The sequence below is a fragment of the Lacerta agilis genome, chromosome 17 (assembly GCF_009819535.1).
Source record: "Lacerta agilis isolate rLacAgi1 chromosome 17, rLacAgi1.pri, whole genome shotgun sequence".
NCBI classification, from domain to species: Eukaryota; Metazoa; Chordata; class Lepidosauria; order Squamata; family Lacertidae; genus Lacerta; species Lacerta agilis.
In genome coordinates this window covers 22,766,643-22,788,109 of record NC_046328.1, presented here as the reverse complement: position 1 = coordinate 22,788,109, position 21,467 = coordinate 22,766,643, and the positions used below count along the sequence as shown (strand labels likewise).

Genomic DNA, 21,467 nt, shown 5'->3' with positions numbered 1-21,467 from the left:
AATACAGAGTCGAAAGATGCATATGTATAATTAAAGTAATTATCTTCTGCACAGTGGGCTCTTCTTCCTCGCTCCCCCAATAAAAACAAGCACCTGCTATCCCTCTGCAAAGAATCTGCAGGTGGTTTGGGGATCCGGGATGCTTGTGTTGCCTGTTCATAACTGGGCATGGAATTGTGACTCGGGGGAAACATGATTTACTCCACACGCTCAGTGTGAAGCTTGATCAAAGGAAACTGCTTGGATCAGATCATTCGCCTTGTTCTGGGCGTGTCGGGGACAAGGGCTGCCTTCATGAGCTGCTCTAATGCCTTGTTGGCTGCTACAGGGAAACATCTGGCTGGGCGGCAGATTTCGTTGGAGAGAGGGCGATGAATTCATGTTCGTCTTTATCTCTCAGCAGCCACACGATGATCCCCCTGTGGGAGATGAGCACCCCCATGTGTCCGTCTGACCGACCCCCACATCTGGAACTTGAACCGGAAATCTCTCGCAGGTCCTTTCTGCACGGCTGACGCTGGAGAGATCTCAAGAGCAGGAGCCCCTGGACCGCTACTGGAGGTAAGCCGTCGCTATGGCAACGCCAGGGATGTTCGGGGAGCTAGGCTGGCTGTTATGACACAGGGATATGCTTTGACGGAGGGGGTTTTCCTCTCCGCACGGCTGGGAAGAGCGGGTCGGTTTTGTAGCAACCGCAACTGGACCTGATCTGGGGAGGGTCTGACATTGTGCTTCTGATACAACCGAGCCAAGACAATGGAGATCTGGGTTACGCTGAGCCACCAGGTAACATTTCCCCGTCTGAAAGCCATAATTTCTCGTGGAATAATGAGAGGTGTGTGAGTGAGAACATGTGTGTCTTTGGTTTGGCGGGAGCTTCCTTGTTGAAAGCATCAGAAGCAGACACAGAGCGTAGAAGCATTGCTCTCTTTCCCCCTTCTTGTTCTGAGTGGGCTTCCCAACCAGGAAACCCTTTAGGGATGCCTTCGCCGGAGCCCTGTAAATGAATGAACTGATTTCACACTGGTTCATTTGCAAAGATCTAATGAGGAAGAATTTAAATGCACGTGCGTCGCATGTCAGGGGGTTTCCCCACACATTACGTTAAGTTGCTATTGTTGCATGAAATTAAGCGTCGGGGGATTTTCCCCTTCTACTGTCTCTCTGCATGATATTCTGGGTGGATTCCGAAGGAAGCTGGCTTTCCATTTCATGCTTGGGTAGCCGGAGCTGGAATTGTGAGGCAGGGGAATGAAGGATGTGGAGGAGAGGAGCAGGTTTAATTTGATAAAGGCTGGGGCTCCTGCATCTGGTCGGATGTGGGAAAATGAAGACAGAGCTCAGTCTGGAATCTTTCCTCCCTGGAGTATCTCTGTGCTTGCAGGAAGAATCCAGCTCTCTCAGCCACATGGTCTGAGATAGTCACATAAAGCTGTGTGGGGTGTCAGATATGTGGGTCAGAGAGTGGGCACATCTATCTATATCTATCTAGATCAGGCACCCCCAAACTCGGCCCTCCAGATGTTTTGGGACTACAATTCCCATCATCCCTAGCTAACAGGACCAGTGGTCAGGGATTATGGGAATTTTAGTCGCAAAACATCTGGAGGGCCAAGTTTGAGGATGCCTGCGCTAGATATATAATTGTCAAGCACTGCAGTCAGTGGGGGCAGAGGATGCAGACTTTTATAGGGGGCAGAATTCACACCAGAGACCCCTGAGATGAAGTGTATGTATGCTGGGGTGGGGGGAAACCAGCACAATCTGCCCCAAAAATTCTTTTATGGAGGGAAGGGCTCTTGGAACAATGGAAAATCTGACTGTCCTGTTGACCAGGAAGGAGAGAAAGGGGTACATGAACCAACCCTATCCAATAATCCTCTGGGACATACTCTGTGCTCTTGCTTTGCACAATGCCCCCTGCCCTTGAACTCTATGCTTCCTCAGAGCCCTTTATGGGCTTTGGGCTGATTCATGCAACGGTTTGTGAACCAGGTTCTAAAAGCCTCTTGGTGACTGTAGTGTTGGCTATCAGGATCAGTAATTGCAGGCAGCTGCAGAGAGTTGTTTCCAGCTCTCTCGGTGCCCTGGCAAGAGAAGCCAGGCCTTGCTACATCAGGGAAGGGGTGAGAATGCTAGAGTTGGAAACGGGGCTTCCCACAGGTGGGGGGGGGCAGCTGCTACAGGCACTTCCGATCTGGCTGAGCCTGGCTCACAAGCTGCTGTGTGCATTGGCAGTTGAAGTGAAGCTAACAAGGAGCTTCCTCAGGCTTTGCCTGGAGGCTACTCACTTCCACTCCCCTCTTTGCTGGTGGTGGAACTGAAACTTGGAATTAGTCGGTTGGTCAGTCAAATCTGGTAGGTTCGTAAGTCTCAAATGTGTCGTGAGCCCTAACTTGGGTCTATTTTCATAATTCACACAGAGATAGATTATGAACCGAATATTTTCCGTGCTTGCATGGTTGAATGCACCTTTAAAGCACATGGCTCCCCAGAAAGAACCCTGGGAACTGTAGTTCCCCCTGCTTGCAGAGCTACAGTTCCCAGTATCCTTAACAAGCTGCAGCTCCCAGGATTCTTTGGGAGGAACCATATGCTTTAAATGTGTTTTGGATGTGTGGTGTGGATCTGCCCTAAGCAGCCAACCCCCACCACCATTGCACGTGCTGAGTTGTTTGCCTGCCCTTTAATTTCTAAAGGAAATGAAAACGTCCCATTTGCACATGAGGGGTGTTGGTTTCGCTCAAACTTTTTGCCAAAGGGAGCCAATCCGTCTGAGCTGTGGCTCCCTGCCAATCTACCTTTCCAAACCTGCAGGCCTCTCGATTCAGCCCTTTTCCAGGCCACGCCCTTTCCTCAGACCACACCCCTTACCAGCCCTGTTCTACCCCATCCTCAAGTGCTTTTGCCTGGCCGGAATGTGCCCTTGAATTGCAGGAGCGTCTCACTTCCCTAAGGCGAAGGCTAGACAGATGCGTATCTAGAAACACCTGACATTCGTCCAGCTGAGCGTAGCCTCCTCTACAATGGCAAGAGCCACATCCATAGCTCCACCCACTTTTAGCCTCTTGCCTTGCCCCAAACTGGCAGGTGGCCCTCAGACGGCTGCAGAGGAGGGAATGTGGCCCTCAGGCTGGAAAGCACATGTAACAATAAGCAGTCTGGGAAGGGTGAATGAGGAGATGTGACGCTGCAACGCAAGGGGAGGAAAAGAGCATCATGTGACACGTGCATTTGGGTAACGCAAGCACGAAGCTCCGAAGATACTTTGAAGCCCTGTAATAGGAGAGGATTTTCCTCAAGGTTTATTATGCTGGATTCGTAACTCGGTGAGCAAACGGTGAGGAGGTTGTTTCGCTCATCCCTTCTCATTACAGAGCTGAGCGCTCTCGCTCTCTCCTGTGCAGGATCTGCCCATCAGCTGCCTTTTCCCTCCTTCATGGGAGGGGGATGGAGAATACACTGCAAGAAGGCTGTCCTTGGATATATACTATCTATATATAGAGAGGCTATATACTATCTTGGATATATGCTATACTATATGGATATATTACTATCTATTCTATGGGTATAACAACCAGCATTTGTGCATCATATTAGAAGTGCAGCAGGCCCCTGTCACCTTTACACCAGTTCTGGTCTTGCTGTTATCCCCATATTCCAGGTGGAAGACTGAGGCATAGTTCCCAGTGCGAGGGAACCTTGTTTGTTTGTAGCAGAGGCAGGGTTGCCAACGTTTTTATTGGCCCTTGTTCCTCTGCCTTTAGCAGCAGAAATTAAATAGCTGCTGGCATGCTGAAATCTAGCAGGCGGACCTCTTCCTGGCATGGAGGTTTTCAATGGGGAAAGGCTTCAAACCTGATAATCTGATGCATGCTGACAGCTGCCAAGGGCGCAAAAGGGGAGCCAGATTTTTTTCTTTTTGCATGTGCGCCAGGGGACTCTGAAGTTTGTGGCCACACTACCAAGCCTTTTGAATCGGAACTTGCAGGAATACCCCCCGAAGGCTAAAAATACACTAGTTGAAAACTTTGAGCTGAGTCTTGGTGGTTCGCCCTGGGAAGGAGGAATGCCTTTTAACGTCCTTTCCTGTGGCAGGGGCCCAGCCCAAAACAATGGCAAGTGGTTCAAAATGCTGTGCGGCCCTGTTTCTCGGCCAACGGTGCACGGCAGACTGTGAAATCCAGCCAGGGCTAACCTAGTTTTCCTGCGTTACTACAAGGAACTTTCTGTCTTGCTTCTGGGACAGGCTCTGCTCCCTCCCCCCCCCCCCACAACCTCTGAGCGTTCCCCCCGCCTTCCAAACAATGTGCTCAGCGATTCACATCCTCCATGAGGCCTTCTCAGAGGAAAAGCAGTGGCTGGTGTGGGGCTGGGTTGCCGCCAAAGCTCAGGGCATTTGGCCTTCATCTGACAAGGAGCACAATGCAAACCCCTCACCCCATTTAGGGTGTCAAAAAGACAACGAAGTCGGGAGTCCGCGCTGTTCCCATCCAGGTGGACACAGAGTTAGGGATGCTTCTCAAATTCCCCTCATCTGACTTTTGGATTGGATTGCAGAGTTCTGAGTGGCATTAGAAACCCTCCTTTTGTCCCATTTATAGAAATATATATATATATGTCCAAACCATGCTTAGTCTGCTATCCCTTTCAGTTCCTCTGGGACTTTCTCCCCCAGTCCTCTGAAAGTGTATGTTGCAATACACAAAATACCAACTCTGGAAAAGGGCCGTAGCTCAATGATCCAGGAGAGCATGAGACTTTTAATCTCAGGCTTGTGGGTTCGAGCCCCACGTTGGGCAAAAGATTCCTGCATTGCAGGGGGTTGCACTAGACGACTCTCGTGGTCCTCGGTTCCATCCCCAATGGCATCTCCAAGTAGGGCTTGGAAAGGGTCCCTGTACGAAACCCTGGCAAGCCACTGCCATCCAGTGCAGGCACTACTGAGCTAGAGGGACCAATGATCTGACTTGGTAAACAGCTTCCGAACCATCTTGATATGAGGACACTGCAACTGCATCAAAATTCCTTGGGTGCAGTTTTTTTTTTTTTAAAAAAAAGCTGCAGCTGAAAAGTTGTGGCACAGGATCCAAATCTGGAATGAACTTGAGAAATCATTCTAGTTCAACCAGAATTTGAGAGGCATGGAACGCTGGGCAGATCAAGAAAGGAATGGATTGCAAATTTGCCGATATGCATGTATATATTCTCATTTGACCAAGGCTGGAGCAGACAAAAACATTTTTTCTTTACCAGACAATTGGAAGCAGTTTGAAATAGGAATGACTCTGTGTATCATGGTTTGTGCTGAAAGGGTTCCCAAGCTTTGTTGCACCCAGAGGCACATTTTGAAATCTAAGGAGCTGGCGTGGGCTGCTGCCCATTTCACGGACAAAAAAAAATCTTGTGATACTCAGGACCCTTCCCCCAAAGCAAAGCACTATACCCCACCCCCTGCCCTCAAATAAAGCACAGACAGAACAGCAAGCAACACCTCCCCCGAAAGATTGCATTTGGTCCCTGGACTGGTTGATTACCTGATGCCCCTCATTTAGAAAGTCTCTGCATGCATAAATCTAGCCTGCCAAGTTCCAGCTTTGCCTCTTCCCTGAAGCACTTGTTTTCTGGGGGGTGGGGAGGAATTCTTTGCAGAGAGTGTTCCATCAAATGAAATCTTCAGCCTTTTCATTCAGAAGTGGTACAGCTTGGACACAGGTTGAGAACTCCATGAAAATGAGACCCGAGTGAGAAGGAGTCATAGTGAATGCCTGACTCTAGAGCAGGAGTGAGGGACCTTTGGCCTGCCAGATGAGGTTGAACTAAAACTCCCATCAGTCTCAGGAAGCATGGACAATGGCCAAGGATGATGGGAGTTGTGGTCCAGCAACATCTGGAGGGCCTTAGGTTCCCCACACCTTCCGTAGAAAGTACTAGTGGAAAACAATGGAGATGGAGTTGAGATGGGCATTGTCAATCCCATCTGTGGAACTCACCTTCAAGAGTTAAAAGAAAGTCCTTCACAAAGTGCTTAGTTAGACTATGGAACTCCCTCCCACAGGAGGCAGTGGTAGCCACCTATTTAGATGGCTTCAAAAGAGGATTGCTCAGTTACATGGAGGAGAGTCGGCTAACGATGGCTCCTAGCCAAGATGTCTATGCTCTGCCTCCACAGTTGGAAGGAGTAATGCTTCTGAAAACCAGTCACTGGAAGCCACAGGAGGGGAGAAGGCTCTCGTGCTCAGGTCCTGCTTACTGGTTTCCCCTCATATCTTTGGTTGGTCACCGTGAGAACAGGATGCTAGACTAGATGGGCCAATGGCCTTATGTTCTTATTCTCCACTTTCCCCTTGATTTAGCTAACCAGCCAGGCGCAAAAACCCGCAAGAGCGGTTCTCCTCACAAGTGTCAAGAACCTTTTGAATGTCTGCCAAGGAAGGGACGTTCCCCCACCCCTGCAAAAAAAAAAAAAGGGTGGGGGAAGTATTGTATAATACAGTCTCATCACAAAGTAATTACAGTGTTCGATCAATTCCAGGAGATCTGCATTGGAGCCAAAACTGAGACGCATGTGAGTGGTGATGGGTGCAGATTAGTTTTAGCCTTGATAAAGTGAATAGGATTGTCACTCCATCCGGTTTCTTCTACCTGGGAGCAGCTCTACAGGGTCTTTCTTTCTTTTTTTAAGGCTCCCCCCCCTAATGTGTTCTGTGAGATTCTTTCACACAGAAATGCTCATCCTGAGACCACCTGCATACAAATCCAGGAATCTACAGCTGCACCACAGCTCTCCGCAAAGGGTCCTTCTATACTAGATGATAATAATAATAATAATAATAATAATAATAATAATAATAATAATTTATACCCTACTCTGGGCAGCTCTCAATAGAATATTAAAAACACAATAAAACATCAAACATTAAAAACTTCCCTAAACAGGGCTGCCTTCAGATATCTTCTAAAAGTCAGATAGTTGTTTATGTCCTTGACATCTGACGGGAGGGTGCTCCACAGGTCGGGCGCCACTACCGAGAAGGCCTTCTGCCTGGTTCCCTGTAACCTCACTTCTCGCAATGAGGGAACCGCCAGAAGGCCCTTGGAGCTGGACCTCAGTGTCAAGGCTGAACGATGGGGGTGGAGACACTCCTTCAGGTATACTGGGCCGCGGGTGACACCCCCACATGCCGTATTCCTGCCGTATTCCTCTCGCCAGGTCCCAAGATCACCACCAGGTCTCTGGAGGCTCAATCTTTGAGATTCCCAAGGCGGAGCCTGGGAGCTGAGGGCGGGGTCTCACTTTTGGGGGAGGAGCCTGATGGGGAGTGGCAGTGGGTGGCACTTGCACTCTCAAGGGAGGAGCTTGGTGGTGGTGGGCATGAAGTGAAGAGGGAAAGCTCTCTGACCAAGCAGAGAATTGCCTGTTCCCTCCGCAGTATATGTAAGGACTGATCCCTGAATTGGTGTCAGTAGTGCTCTTGTGCTGAACTGTAAGGAATGCCAGAGGGTCTGGGTGTCTGCCTGCCTGGTCTCCCACGTGGTGCCTGCCCTTCCCGCCTGTCTTTCTTCCCATATTTGAAATACACCCATGTTTTTGTTTGCTTGTGTTGTGTTGATGGATCCGCTACTGTTGAAACTCCCAGGGTTGGGCTGAACAAAAGATTTCCCCCTAACTGAGATATTTCTTCTGATAACCTGCTAGGTGAGATACGCCCGCCCACCTAGGGGTGCAGTGAGTGGAGGCATTCCAGGTGAGGTTCCAAAAGAGAGCATAAGCCAATCAACATAACGACACTTATTTATTTTACTGTATTTCGTAAAATTTTTATGCCTCTTAATAGCAAGGGGGGAAACCCTTGAAGAGGTTTTCCAAAAGAATGAACAGTAAAACTATCAATAAAAACTGCTGTTTGAAACATTCAAAAAGTAATTAAAATCCACAATAAGCCGCATTAAAACACCTGTCAACATTCTACATATCTGAGTAGGCTTGGCCAAAAGCGCTTTCAGCATTCCTCACCTTCCCTTGCCTTTTTTTGGTTTTAGAATTGCCCCCCACCCCGCTCTTCCTCCATGGTTGATTCAGATCGGTTTGTTAAACATGGATGCCTCTGGGAAGCTCCAGGGCCAACTGCAAGGTGGGCGGAGAGACAGGGGACACTTTTGTGTTCGGGCCCAGAGTCAGCAGGGCCCCCAAAACCTGTGTTTATTTTTAATTATTTTAAAAAGCAAGTTTCTAGTCCTTGTAGTACAAAAGTTACGAAGCAAAATTTTCAGGCACCACTTGAAGCAATTGCTTTGTGAGGAAGGAGCCTGCTGCTGTGTTTTCAGACAATGTGTAAATTGACAGATGCAATTGATACAGGGGGTTGGACTAGATGACCCAGATCCCTTCCTACTCTAAAATTCTATGATTCTGTCAAGAAATAGCAGTCTTCTACACACACCAAGAAGACCTCAAAGCAGCTTCAAAATGAACCAGGAAGTCCAGATGATGGAGAAAGGGCTTAATGGTTTGTTTTGGGTCTTCCTTGGCGAGTCTCTCTCTTTCTACTATTTCTCTAGATTCAGACAGTGGAGAAGGGATTGCTTGGTTCATTTTGAAGATGTTTAAAAAAAAATATTCCCTGGAAATGAAATTATGGCCTGGAGAACAGAATCCCTGTGACTTGGGCAAAACTGTGTCCACCCAAAACCAAAAGGCAGGAGCAAAGACAGGCAGTCTTGCTCTTTCGAATTCAGGTTTGATTTCATTCAGATTTTCCATTCATATATGCATGTTTATTTCTTTTCTACCAACACATGCATTTTATGCATGCATTATTTGCTTGGAGAACTGAATCCCAGGATTTGGGGAAGTGTGAATTTCAAAGGATAGCTGAGTTCTGGTTTACCTTGCATTTCGGGAAGTGCAGATTAGGTAGGTTCCCCCTTAAAATATGAATCAACCCAAATCTCTCCCCCTCTTCCCCACTCTGTCTTCAGAAGCAGCAGGGTGTTTGGAAACTGTCCATCATCACAATTCTATTTAGAACTTAAGAGTGTTTAATCAGATGAACACTTGCAACCTGATCGTGGGCATGTTTTCTTAGGAGCAAGTGTATGCAAGATTGACGTCAAACAGGAAAAGTTGTCTTTCCCGTCTGTCTTTCATCCCTGGACATGGGATTGTGGCTGTAAACCTATGTGGACTTAGTCTGGAGTAGGGATGTGGAAGAAATTCGATTCAGATCTCATTTGAAGCTGTATCAATCAAATTCACACTATCTGAAACAGTACCGGCAGCCCTGCATAGGGAAGTTTTAAATGTTTGACGTTTTACTGTGTTTGGTGTTTTAATTTGTCGGAAGCTGCCCAGAGTGGCTGGGGTGGTAGTAGTAGTAGTAGTAGTAATAATAATAATAATAATAATAATAATAATAGAACCAAAACACAGTTCCAGTTACAGGTGGGTAGCCGTGTTGGTCTGCCGTAGTCGAAACAAAATAGAAAATTCTTTTCAGTAGCACCTTAGAGACCAACTGTGTTTGTTCTTGGTATGAGCTTTCGTGTATCTGAAGAAGTGTGCATGCGCACGAAAGGTCATACCAAGAACAAACACAGTTGGTCTCTAAGGTGCTACTGAAAAGAATTTTCTATTTTGTTTCAAAACACAGTTGTCATTTGAAATTTCCACCTATCTGAAATTGTTATGCAGTTCACCAACCAAGCAATGTTCACAAAAAAATGCATCTACATTCATAACTTGGTTTTCGAAAGCTTAGTTCTCGAAGGTTTTGGCTCCCAAACGCTGCAAACCCGGAAGGGACTGTTCCAGTTTGCGAACTATTTTTAGAAGCCGAATGTCCAGCAGGGCTTCCACGGCTTCTGATTGGCTGCAGGAGCTTCCTGCAGCCAATCAGAAGCCGTGCTTTGGTTTCTGAAAGTTTTGGAAGTCGAATGGACTTCCAGAACGAATTCTGTTTGACTTCCAAGGTGTGACTTTATTAGGGGAAAGTGTGAGTAAAAATGAATACATTGTGTTAGAGGAAATCTGCTTGCAGAATGCGTACATTAGTTAACTGCATATAAAAATGTGTTTATCGGGAGAAATTCGCAGTAGAATGCTAATGAATTTTCCTGACATATTGCTGCAAAATGTGGAGGCCTGAGTTTAAGAATGGAAAAATGAGAACCCAAGAGAACTGAAATGGACAGATCCTTTCTAACCTTACACTGGAGTAAGCCCCACTGAGGTCTGTACAATTGCTTCTCCCCAGAAGGCCGAACAGGGACAACGTCGTTTACTTCCAGGGGGACGTACCAGAAGACAGGGAATGCCCTTAAGAATCTGGGGCGGGTGGCATTCATGGCATGCAACATTTGGAGAATAGTAGGAAGATCCAAAGCTCAGCGATAGAGCTCAGGTTTTGACTGGGGTCTCCAGACTAGGGCTTGGAATGCCACCTTTCTGCAACCCTGGAGAGGTTTTATTTTCACCCTTTTAGTTGATGAGCTGTTTCACAAGTGTTTTGTTTTGGTTAACATGCCCCAATCTTCATGGCATCAGGTTGATCAAGTTGATTTTTGCATTATCTTTGGAGGAGCACACATGGCCTCTTTTTTCAAAGCCGTAGCATATTCAAAACCGAATCTCATGGTGGTGGTGGTGGTGGTGGGGAGTCCATCTGGTGTGGGTGACTTCCAACTTTTAAAAAACACATGTCATTGTTGCTCAAGTTGCTGCCCAGTGCTGCTGCCATTGGTTGCCACTGGTTGATGTCACAGACAAGATGAGCGCCAAAGGGTTTGGGGGGCTTAGTGACAGGGGTCAGAGCAAGGATAGCTGCAAAGCAGGGCACCAAAGCAGGCAGAAGACAGAGAAATGAACCTGAGGGAAGGGTAAGTGGTGAAGGAGAAGAACTTGTGGCTGGACAGGGGAAAGAGCAATTTAGCCTGGGGAGGTAGGCAAAAGGGATGTGGGGGCCTGGGGGAAAGGCATTTAAAAGGATGAGCAAAGAAGGCAGAAATATTTGCCTTGTAGATTTCTCCCCCCCCCCCCAAAAGCAGGTTCTGGGTCTATTCTGGAAATGCTGCTGCCCCCTCTTCAGAAACCATGTTTTAGGTGAGGAGGACGATTTCTCCTCCTGCAGGAGTACAGTTTTTTCATCCATTTGCGTATAAATTCATGTTCTTTGTAGTATGCTGATTTATTTTTCCTTTGGGTATGTGTGTGTTACTAATCCTCCACACTGAGAGCTCGTTTTGGTTGCGAAGGCAGTTGCGGATTCTCAGAACATATAAGCAACATTGTCCAGGGATCTTCTTTGGATCTCCACTCTGCTAAATCCATCCAGAGACTCCTGTGGGTGGCATCTGAGAGGCTTGTGGTTTAGGGTTTCTGAGCTTTCCATAGACAAGCGCTGGAAGCATAAGGGAGGCCTCTGATAAAGGAGGCGTCTAACTACCCAAGAGCCATGATTTCTGTTGCCGTAAATTGGCTGTCTTTAGGATTCCGTAGGACATACCTTGGATTCCCAATGTCGTGCCCATGTGCATCATGGCACCCTCAGGAAAAAAAACCCACCACCACCACTTGGCACATGAGTAGGCGCACTACATCTCCCAATTTTGTAAAAATTGGGTTTTATTTATTTTATTTTTGTGGGTGGCACTGGGCTGGCTGGAAAGTGCACATATACAGTCTTGTCGAGCCTCCTTACCTACTTTCTCCACAATGCCTCAGGGCCCCACATGCAAGTCTCCTTTGTTTTGTTGCATGGTGTGTATTGTGTTTGGTTTTGTTTTATTTTGCTTGGTTTGTAGGTATTTTTCCTTTAGGAGGGGTGTTCAGTTGAGGGGAGTGTTTGTTTTGGGGGTGGGTTGCCTGCTTTTTTGGGCTCTGTGTTACTTGCTTTGGAGGGTGTGTAGGGTTGTTGTTGTTTTTTAACTTAGGCTGATCCACACTTACCTTTTGCCTCTGTTTTCAGGCACAGGACCAAACTTTAAAGCTCCGTGTCCAATTGCTCCTTGTTTTGCTCCAGAGCTTTCCTAACAAAAAAACTGCTCTTTAGTGCTCAATCAGACCAAACAGCAATTTGGGTTTTCCACATATAGCTGTTTGCTCCGATTCAGCTTTAAAGAGCAAGTTTTTGCAGGCAAAGCTCAGGAGGAAAAGAAGAAGAAGAAGAAGAAAGGGAGTTCAGACACAGAGCTTAAAGATATGGACTGAGCCTGGAAAGAGCAGGGCAAAAGGTAAAGGTATGTGTGGAAAAACCCCTAGTTTTATAGTGTAGGTGTGTCTGAACATCACTACTTTTGTCTACTACATTTGTCTGTGAAATGAGTATTTTGTGCTGCCCATGCCGGTTTCTTAGGTTTCCAAATGTATCCCCAAGCGCAAAGAAAAGAGGGGAAGACCCCTGACTTGTTGGGCCTGCCTTCATTGATATAACAGCCTTTTAGTGGAATCCTTTTGTAAGCTGTATTTTGAATTAACATGTTCTACAATATGTGGGAGAATTATGGGGCGGCGGGGGGGGGGGAGACCCACAGAGCTAAAGCTTTGAAAACAACCCGTCCTTCTGTTTTTCAGAGAGAATTCTGGAACTGAGTCGTTGCTCTTCTTGTGTGTCCTTGATCTTACTGTGCCTAGAGACGCAGCTGTCAAATGAACAGGGGTTTATGAGGTAATTAACGGTGATGGGGTGGAAAGAAACAGTTCCCTAGTTGTGACGCTATTGTCTTCTCATTTTGAAATAAGAATAGTTATAATAATACAGCCAAAATTCCCCCCACCCTGGTGAGGCTGTAATGTGAAAATGCATGGTTCATTTATTTAGCTGATCGGTTTCTTTTTATAGAAAATAAACACACACACACTCCATTTTTGCTCAGCTCTAGTTCTGGTTACCTTGGCTTGCCAACATTTGTCCTTGCCTCTGCTCCTGCACACTTGCAGAAATTAAACAGGTGCAGCTTTCCCTCGTATAGCTTCCTCTCTCCATGCCAGGGAAAACTTTTGCCTGCTGAGTTTGTGCGTGCAACAGGCAGAGGAGCAGGACGAACAAAGCAGTGCGAAAAAAGTTGACTACCTGAATGCCAGGCCAAACAGGAAGGTGTGAGAACAGTTCTGAATGGCGTTCCTTTCTGAAGGACCCTCTAGGGAAAGGGAGTTCCATGCTTATGGGACAGCCGCTGGAAATCCTCCAAGAGCTGGGAATCTGGTGGACGTGGGGTGTATTCACGTGACCACCTTTGAGTGCACTGAAGCTGTCCGCCCCCCTGGTGCATTTCACAGCTCTCCCTTCCCCAGCCTGTTCACATCAGTACATCTTCATTAATGTCAGAATCATTCCTTTGGTGCTCACCTTAGCAGGTGAGGTCTTCGCCCCCCATGCACAGGTGTTCCCACTTTGGCTGGAGACCAAATAGGAATGGCTTAAGGACTCCAACCACTCTGAAGCTGGTTTCAGAAACAATGCGTCAAACGGTATTATGGTATTTTAGAACAAAGCACAGGATACATATGAATTTTGGATTGTATTCTGCGAGCACAGAACAGAAACCCAGCCCTGGGAGCACAGTGAATGCACAGCAAACAGGAATGTGAAAACAGCCTTGGTCCGCAACCTGCCCCCTGGCACTGACCCACCCGAGTGCTTCAGGAAGGCCCTTCGCGGGAACTTTCTCAGTCCAAAAGCAGCTCAATATCCCCCTCCTTGAGTGGTGCGCGAAGTTGCTTGCAGGAGGCGGGCACCGCCTTTGCTGCCGAGGGAAAGGCCGCTGGATGTGTTGAGACTCGCTGCCTGTGTTGCTCCACCAAGGAGAGAGAACTAGAGGATGGGGTGGACTTTCTGGTTTCCTGACTCACAGCAAGTGACAGCAGCAGCCCGCTCTCTCTGGGGAGAGCATTCTGGGCACTTTCCAGCACGAACCGGGGTTCCAGCAAAGGCACAGCTCTGAAGGAAGAGGAAGAGAGCCATTTATTTGCAAGAAAACAGACTGGAGTTTCCTTGAGCTGGGAAGCCAGGTCTTCACCTGGGAGAGCTGCCTGGGGAGAGTGTGGCTGACTTTGCCTGCCTCGGTCCAAGAGGCTGCTGGAGAACTGGTTTGGCCCAGAAGCCATCATTGCTCCAGCCAGCCAGCCAAGGCCTCCATCGCCAAAGGGTGGATTCATTTGCTGCTTCACAGAAGGATGCCCACAAATGCAGCCTGGCCTCCACACCCTCCCAGAAAGGTAACAGATGCTCCCTCCTCTTCCTCACTCTTCACTGGGCGTGCAAGTTTGACGTTCGTGTTTGGTGGCACTGTCAGGGCAGGACTTATGGCAGAGGTCCAGGGCCCCACTCAGCAAGAGGGCCCGCCAAATACAGCAGGGCTGCCCTGCCACACTTCGTGGTGCACTGTGCCATCTAAACAAGAGCATGCTTTTAAATCCAGAGTCTGAAATGACCCTGGTGCACCACTGTCCATGTTGCCCAGTCACAGGGTTTGAGTTCTAGGTGGTTTTTGGTCTGTTGTGGGAGGAAGACTGGGCTTCATGTTAATGGTCTCTCTTTCCTGAGCCAGCTGTGGGATTTGTGGGAGGGGGCCACAGCCAATGCACCTTCCTCAAGGGAGCCCCTTTCACCTACAAAATGCAGGAAGGTATGTGATCTGAGGGTTCCTGAACCTTGCAATGCTGAGGGGGAAGGCTATCGATGGCCACGTTGGCTATGCTCTGCTTCCACAGTCGGAGGCAGTAATGCTTCTGAATGCCAGTTGCAGGAAACTGTCGGTGAGAGAAAGTGCTCGTGTCCTCGTTGGGGGTTTCCCATTGCAGATCTGATTGGCCAATGTGAGGACAGGATGCTGGGCTAAATGGACCACTGACCCGATCCTGCAGGCACTTCTTATGCTCTTATGGTAATGGAGGGTGGGAGGTCTGTCCTCTCCCCAGTCTTAGCAAATGTCTGATGTCTTCCTGCATTGTGGCATTTTTTGTCCACTTGGGGCCGTCCAGACGTTGTGGGCTGCAGCTTCCATCAGCCTCAGCGGTCAGAGGTGATGACAAATGGTCATTTCCAGAGGATGATGCTGGGGGATATCGTTCAACCCCGTGGTGCCATCAGTGCGGAGTTCCTCAGTGTTCAAACTTATCGCCCATGCTGTTTAACATCTACATGAAACCACTGAGTGGGGTCATCTGGAGTTTTGGAGTATATTGTCAGCAATATGCTGGTGACACGTAGTTCTGCTTCTCCTTTTCTTCTGCAGCTGTGGCCGTGGATGTGGTAGACCATTGTTTTGCCTTGGTCATGAACTGGATGAGAGTCAATAAACTGAAGCTCAATCCAGATGCAACTAAAGCACTGTTAGTGGGTGGTTCCCTAGACCAGATGGATGGGAGAAGACCTGCTCTTGATGGGGTTACACTTCCTCTGAAGGAGCAGGTATGTAGCTTGGGGGTGGATGTGGATCCATTGCTGTCGCTTGAGGCTCAAGTGGCCTTGAGGGCACAGAGTGCCTTCCATCAGCTTCGGCTGGTGACCCAGCTATGCCCCATCTATTGTCTATGCTCTGGTAACCTGTGGGTTAGATTATGGCAATGCGCAATGCTGTGTACATTGGGCTGCCTCTGAAGATGGTTCGGAAACTTCAGCCGGTGCCGAATTTGGCGGCCAGGTTGCTCACCGGGGCAAGACGGCTTGAGCATATAATGCCATTCCTAGTCCAACTGCACTGGCTGCCAAATAGTTTCTGGGCCCAATTCAAAGTGCTGGTCTTGAGCTATAAAGCCTTAAATGGCTCAGGTTTTCCCCAAGGACCGCCTCTCCCCATATAAACTGGACTCTTGAGATCAGCATCCAAGGCCCTTTTTTGTGTGCCTCCTCCACAAGACATCTGCAGGGCGGCAACACAAGAAGGGGCCTTTTCTGTGGTAGCTCCCTGTTGTTGGGATGGCCTCCCCAGGGAGACTCACATGACACTTTCACTACATATCTTTTGGTGCCTGTCAAAAGCATCCCTCTTCACCCAGACCTATGGCTGATTAAACCACCTGTGTTCTTTTAAATGTTTTTGAAGGGGCTGTTATTGTTTTTCTTTCTGGGGGTGTTATTATTTTATGTTTTTATCCTGTAAACTGTCCTGTGATCTTTGGATGAAGGGCAGTGTATAAATTGAATAAATGAGAAAAATGAGAAAAATCCATATATATGGGTTCTTTCCTTTTCTGTATAAAGTTAAGGGTGCAGTGGGAATTCTAGGCCACATTCATACCATACATTTAAAGTACTATGATGCCGCTTTAAACAGTCATGGCTTCTCCCCCCCCACCAAGAATTCTGGGTACGGAGAGTTGTCAAGAGGCCCCCTATTCCTCTCCCTGAGCTACAATCCCCGGAGTTCCCTATGAAAGGGGATGGTCTGCTAAACCACTCTGAAAAAACGTAGCTCTGTGAGGAGAACAGAGGTCTCCTAACAACTCTCAGCACTCTTCATGAACTACAGTTCCCATCACCCTTTGAGAGGAAACCCTGACTTTTCAAAGTCGTATATAAGTGCTTTAAATGTATGGTGCGAATGTGGCCCTAGTCTGTGTTGGTAGCCATTATTACAGAGCCATAGGGTAAAATTTATTCTAGGTTGGCATAGAATACAGACGTGACTTCATCTAGAAACCTCATTTCCCCCTTCTCCTACTTCTGCTTGGTCTCTGTAAACTCCCTACCCACGCTCCCACTGTGGGCATGCCACTTCTCAGAAGCGTCACACTATTTGCCCGGCTGTTCAGTAATTTTTTTATTACTAAGCAGACGGCCCCAAAATATGGTGAATCTGGCTCCCCTTTACATACGCTCCCAGTTATGTCAGTGCAGATACTCTAGATTTGCCCAGATCAGTTGTAGAGTTTATCATGATGTTGTGCATAAGCCCCCTGCCCCTGATGGGGGAAAAAAAGCAGTATAATTGTGGCTGTTTAGAAGGGCTTTTTCTTCAGGGTTGTTTTCTGAGTACATTGGCAATTATGCTGTGTACTACTTTTCTGGTATCCTTTGAATGCTGCCTTTTTTTACAGCTGCTGTTCATGAACTTTGAGCACAGAAAAAGTCAGAATCACAAGACAAGATAGTTTTGAGCTTGGCAGAAGCAGCTGGGACAGTCAATGACCTCCCAAACTTTTCCCCTCTGGATTTAACACTTGCTGTAATTTAATGCCCAAAGAAAAGATAAAACAAGGATTGTTTTATGACCACAAAGTCCAGGCATCAGAGTGCATGGGAACAAGTAAGAGGGGAGGGAAATAAGATGGAGAGAGAAAAAAACTAGGCTGCCAATTTTACTAACTGGTTCAGGGATGAGTTGGTCGCTTGCTCTTCAGCAAGGGAAATGTGCCAAATGTGGCATATTTCCTCTCTTCCAAATAGGCCACAGTTATTCCCATTTTGTGAAAGTGTCAGAGAGGATCATTTGGCTAGGACTGTACAGGGCATTCTTTGTCAACCTGGTGCCCTCTAGATGTTTTGGATTGCAAGCCCCCGTCCAAAACATCTGGAGGGCGCCAGGTTGGCAAAGGCTGATAGAAGGAGTCCTTGAAAGATTTGCAGCACGAGCAAAAGGAACCTAAGTTTTTTCCAGGGCTAGGTATCTGCCTTGAGGTTTAAAGTTTGAAAGCAGGGAGAGAAAGGATAAGAGTGAGAAAATGTGTGTAGTGTTTTCACATACCTGAGCTTCACATTTGCTTTTGGGCTTCTCTGACACTATTTATGTACAGGTAGGTAGCCGTGTTGGTCTGCCATAGTCAAAACAAAATAAAATAAAAAATTCCTTCCTTAGAGACCAACTAAGTTTGTTCTTGGTATGAGCTTTCGTGTGCATGCACACTTCTTCAGATACCTATTTATGTTCTTCAGATACTATTTATGTAGACACGCAACTGTAGTTAATGCAGCAAAAGGATCTATAACAAGAATAAGTGTTTTGGCCAATGTATCAGAAGCTCCAGGCGATGGCCAGGAAATTCATGGCTTTGCTGCCTGGTTGCCATGTGGGGATGATTTAATACATATACATAATTGTTACATGTAAAGCATTTATATCTTGCATTCGTGCCTTGATATGAGCCACCAACAATAGACAGATACTGAACCTCACCCACACTGACATTGGCTGTAGCTTCAAAAACTTGTGCTTGAGCCTTGCTTTTTCCTCCTCCCTCCCATTCCTTTCTCCTCATGTGCCATGCCTTTTTTTGATTGTGAGCCTGCAGGCCACGACCCTCTTGAAAGTGATTTTTGTAAGCTGCTCTTGAGAGCCTTTGTGGCTAAGGGACATGGCATAAACGCTGTGAATCAATGAATCGATAACACCTGGATGAATGGTCTTAATTGTTATAAGGAGGAAGGCAGCCCTCTCTCTCCCTGCAATCCCGGGTTCGTACATGGCCCCAGCCTAATTCTGCTGGCCCAGCTCAAGTTCTCCATTCATACGGCAAGTGAATGTTAAGCAGAAGTGGAGTTTGGTGCCTTGTGGGTGAAAATGTCCCCTGGTGATGATGGTGAGAGCTCTGGTGTGTGTTTGTGTTTCTGCGGTGCTGTGACTAGAAAGAGCCTCAGCGGGAGGGCTGCTCTTGCTGAAAGAGAAGAGGATGGGCATGGAGAAAGCACCAGAAGGAGGAAGCGATGGAAGTGTGGCTGAGGGGACACGTGGAGAGCCAGCCTGTTCCCTGGGAAGAACAGCCGAGCTGGGCAGAAGAAGAAAAGAGGTACCCAGAGCAGAAGGAAGCCCAACCATGTGCTGTTTCAATTCTGTGGGAAGAATGAGAAGTGCTAGAAGAAGAGATGCTGGAACGCACCATGAACGCCTCCCTTGTTCTCTTATCATGGCAATGGTGTCCACATGAAAGGTGCCAGTACTGAGTTCCAGTGAGTTCCAACTGGGGGGGGGGAGCCCTGAGAAGGATATATATTTTTGTTGGCTGTGATATGATAAATGCATTGCTCCGTCTGCAGTGCATAAGTGCAGCCCACTCTCTTCTCCCTACAGAGGTTTAGGAGTGGTTCAAAAAAACCTGCCAGATTTGTTTGACCAGGACGAAAGAGCTGGGGCTTGCAACAGAGGACCTACAGGGCTGGGCTGGCTTCAGCCTCTCGCCTCCTCAAGAGATGGGAACACCAGTTTAGGTTTATCTCTCCGTTTCTCGTTTTTCCAGTTTTAAGATGGAAAGACACACTCTGCATCAGTTGAACCTCTTTAAAAAAAACCACAAAAAATAATGATGAAAATTTGTCAGGTTTGCACCATGCATTCCTCCTAATATGCACGTTTTTAACGGAAACGTTTAGGGGACTTGCCTAGCCCCCCATGTCCACTGGCTGCACACTACTGGTGTCAGCACACTAAAGTCCTGATTCCTACATCATACGGAAGGTATACCTCCTGATGAAATGCTTTCTGTGGGAGGCTTTATCTTGTGGAGCATAATGATCTATTGCCTCTCTGTGGAATGAGGTGATCTTTTAGATATTGCGGTCCTGAGCGGAATAAGACGGCACCAGAGCTTGAACTTGCTGCAAAAGCAAATCGAATCACGAAGCCCTCAAAACAAATTACCTAAAATTAACAAATATATTCAAATCAAAATCTTCCAAGCATAAATAATTCACTACGCTAATTTCTTTTAAGCATTTCCCCCTGTGTCTTCCTGGCTTTGGATGTGGCAAAGCCATGAATCATGTTGGCGTAATTCAAAGATCTAACAAATTCAATCTCTGCAGCACTCAGGAGGTGATAAAGCAGTGAGGTGCTCTTGAGACATGGTGGATCAGAAGCCTTTCTTTTTTTTAAAAAAAAAAAAATCCTTTTAAAAAAGGAACATTCTCCACTATAGTGATTGATCATTCATCTCAAATACAGACGCAATGCAGTTTCAACATTTGGGGTGGGTGGGTAATTTTCCATCACAGCTGAAAGCCTTAAATCCAAACACATCTGCTTTCATCGCCTTTTCTCTCAATATCCGAGAAGGATGTGAATTTGACAATGGCTGAAATGCTTTCATTAAAATCTCCTGGAAGGTTGTCTGGGTATTTCACGCACAGATGTTCAGTCTGCACATATGGGGAGAAAAATTTGTCAGGACACGGAAACTTTAGTCAGTGTTGGCCTGAGCCTTCCCCTGATGTTCTCGAGCTCTCTTCAGTTCATCAGGGATTGAAGAATCTGAAGACAGTTTTGTGACTGAGGGCTCACCCATACTTCCACTTGTCCTGTGTCTAGAAAGCACGGATCCGGGGAGTTTTCGGTTTGTCCTGCCACTTTCCCTGGGAAAACCCAGTTGAGGTTTGCTCTGATTCAGCGGTAAAGATTGGGCTTTCCCAGAGAAAGCAGTGAGACAAGCAGAAGTCTGAATGAGCCTTCAATTTGTGGGTGGCAGAATTGTCACATGTCTTCTGCGGTGTGTGGCTGATTTATCCTTTTGGTTTTGCTCCTTCAGCCGCCAGTCTTGTCATTAGAACTGTCCCACTATTTCCTGAGGAACATTTTCTAGACTCCCCAGTAGGTTTACAGCAGTGAAAGCTCATTTGAGCACTTTGCAAGCTTAGATGGCTTCTGCTGAATGGATAAAGTATGTCACACAAAATACCAGCCTCCAAAGTGTCCATTCTGTCCCTTTAGGATCCTTGCCCTTTGAGTTTCATCATCCTTGTTTTTCCCTAGTGCTTTGAGAATGTTGTGGTGTACATAGCTTTGCCATTCTCCCTGAGCAGAGGTATACCTGGCTTTGGTCAAACCAGCCCCCACCAGGGGCACAAAAATCACCTAGCCGACTATGATGTGTGTGATGCATATGTGTGTGACGATCATCTTTCTTCAACAGCGGCACATAGAGATGTGCCTTTTTTTCACCCTTCCTCCTCATCTCGCCCTCATGCTGGACGCTTAGAGCACTTGGATTGCATAAAATATGGTAATTTCTACTATGGCTATTGTGGTAAAGTGTTTTTTTGGGGGGGGCACCAATATTGTTCCTTGTCAAAGGTGCAAGGACCTTAGGTAGGCCTCTGTCTCTGAGACTAATTCGGGCATCCCAGGCATTCAGTTGGTAGTGAGTCTATCAAGAGTCATCTAGTGACTAGTTCATGGAGAGAAATACTTGTATCATTCTTGAACAAATCCACACACACACACACACCCAAATAAAATTGATTCCATGCACCAGTTCACAGCAGACTAGCCAACAATGGTATGTTAGGAACCAAAGCATCCCTGAATAGGTACTACCGGCCTTGACCATAGTTTTGGTTACAATGGAGACTGATACCTTTCCTGTTTTTTGAGCCGCCAGAGGGAAGTTTCTCCCCTGTATGGCAACTGATGCTTCTGAAGGTCATGAAATGTTCAACTGGTCTGTTGTGTAGCACATAACACAATATGACAGTCAGCTGGTCTTCATGTGACATGTCTGGCACTGATTTAACAGACACTGAAAAAGACCTCTCAGCCTT

General features: G+C 47.1%; 1 protein-coding gene across 4 annotated transcripts in view; it reads left to right on the top strand.

Annotated features, from left to right (window-relative positions):
- Positions 1-233: 233 nt before the first annotated feature.
- The window catches only part of SEMA4A (semaphorin 4A), a 57,495-nt gene continuing 36,261 nt past the window's right edge, over positions 234-21,467 (top strand). Inside the window, exons 1-2 of one of the 4 annotated variants that reach the window (XM_033174180.1) lie at positions 234-561; positions 12,572-12,665. The gene's annotated coding sequence lies outside the window, so the exon portion shown is untranslated. Of the gene's footprint in view, positions 562-634; positions 787-10,804; positions 10,879-12,571; positions 12,666-21,467 lie in introns of those variants that run through there. The other 3 variants (XM_033174182.1, XM_033174181.1, XM_033174183.1) reach the window with 3 other exon arrangements.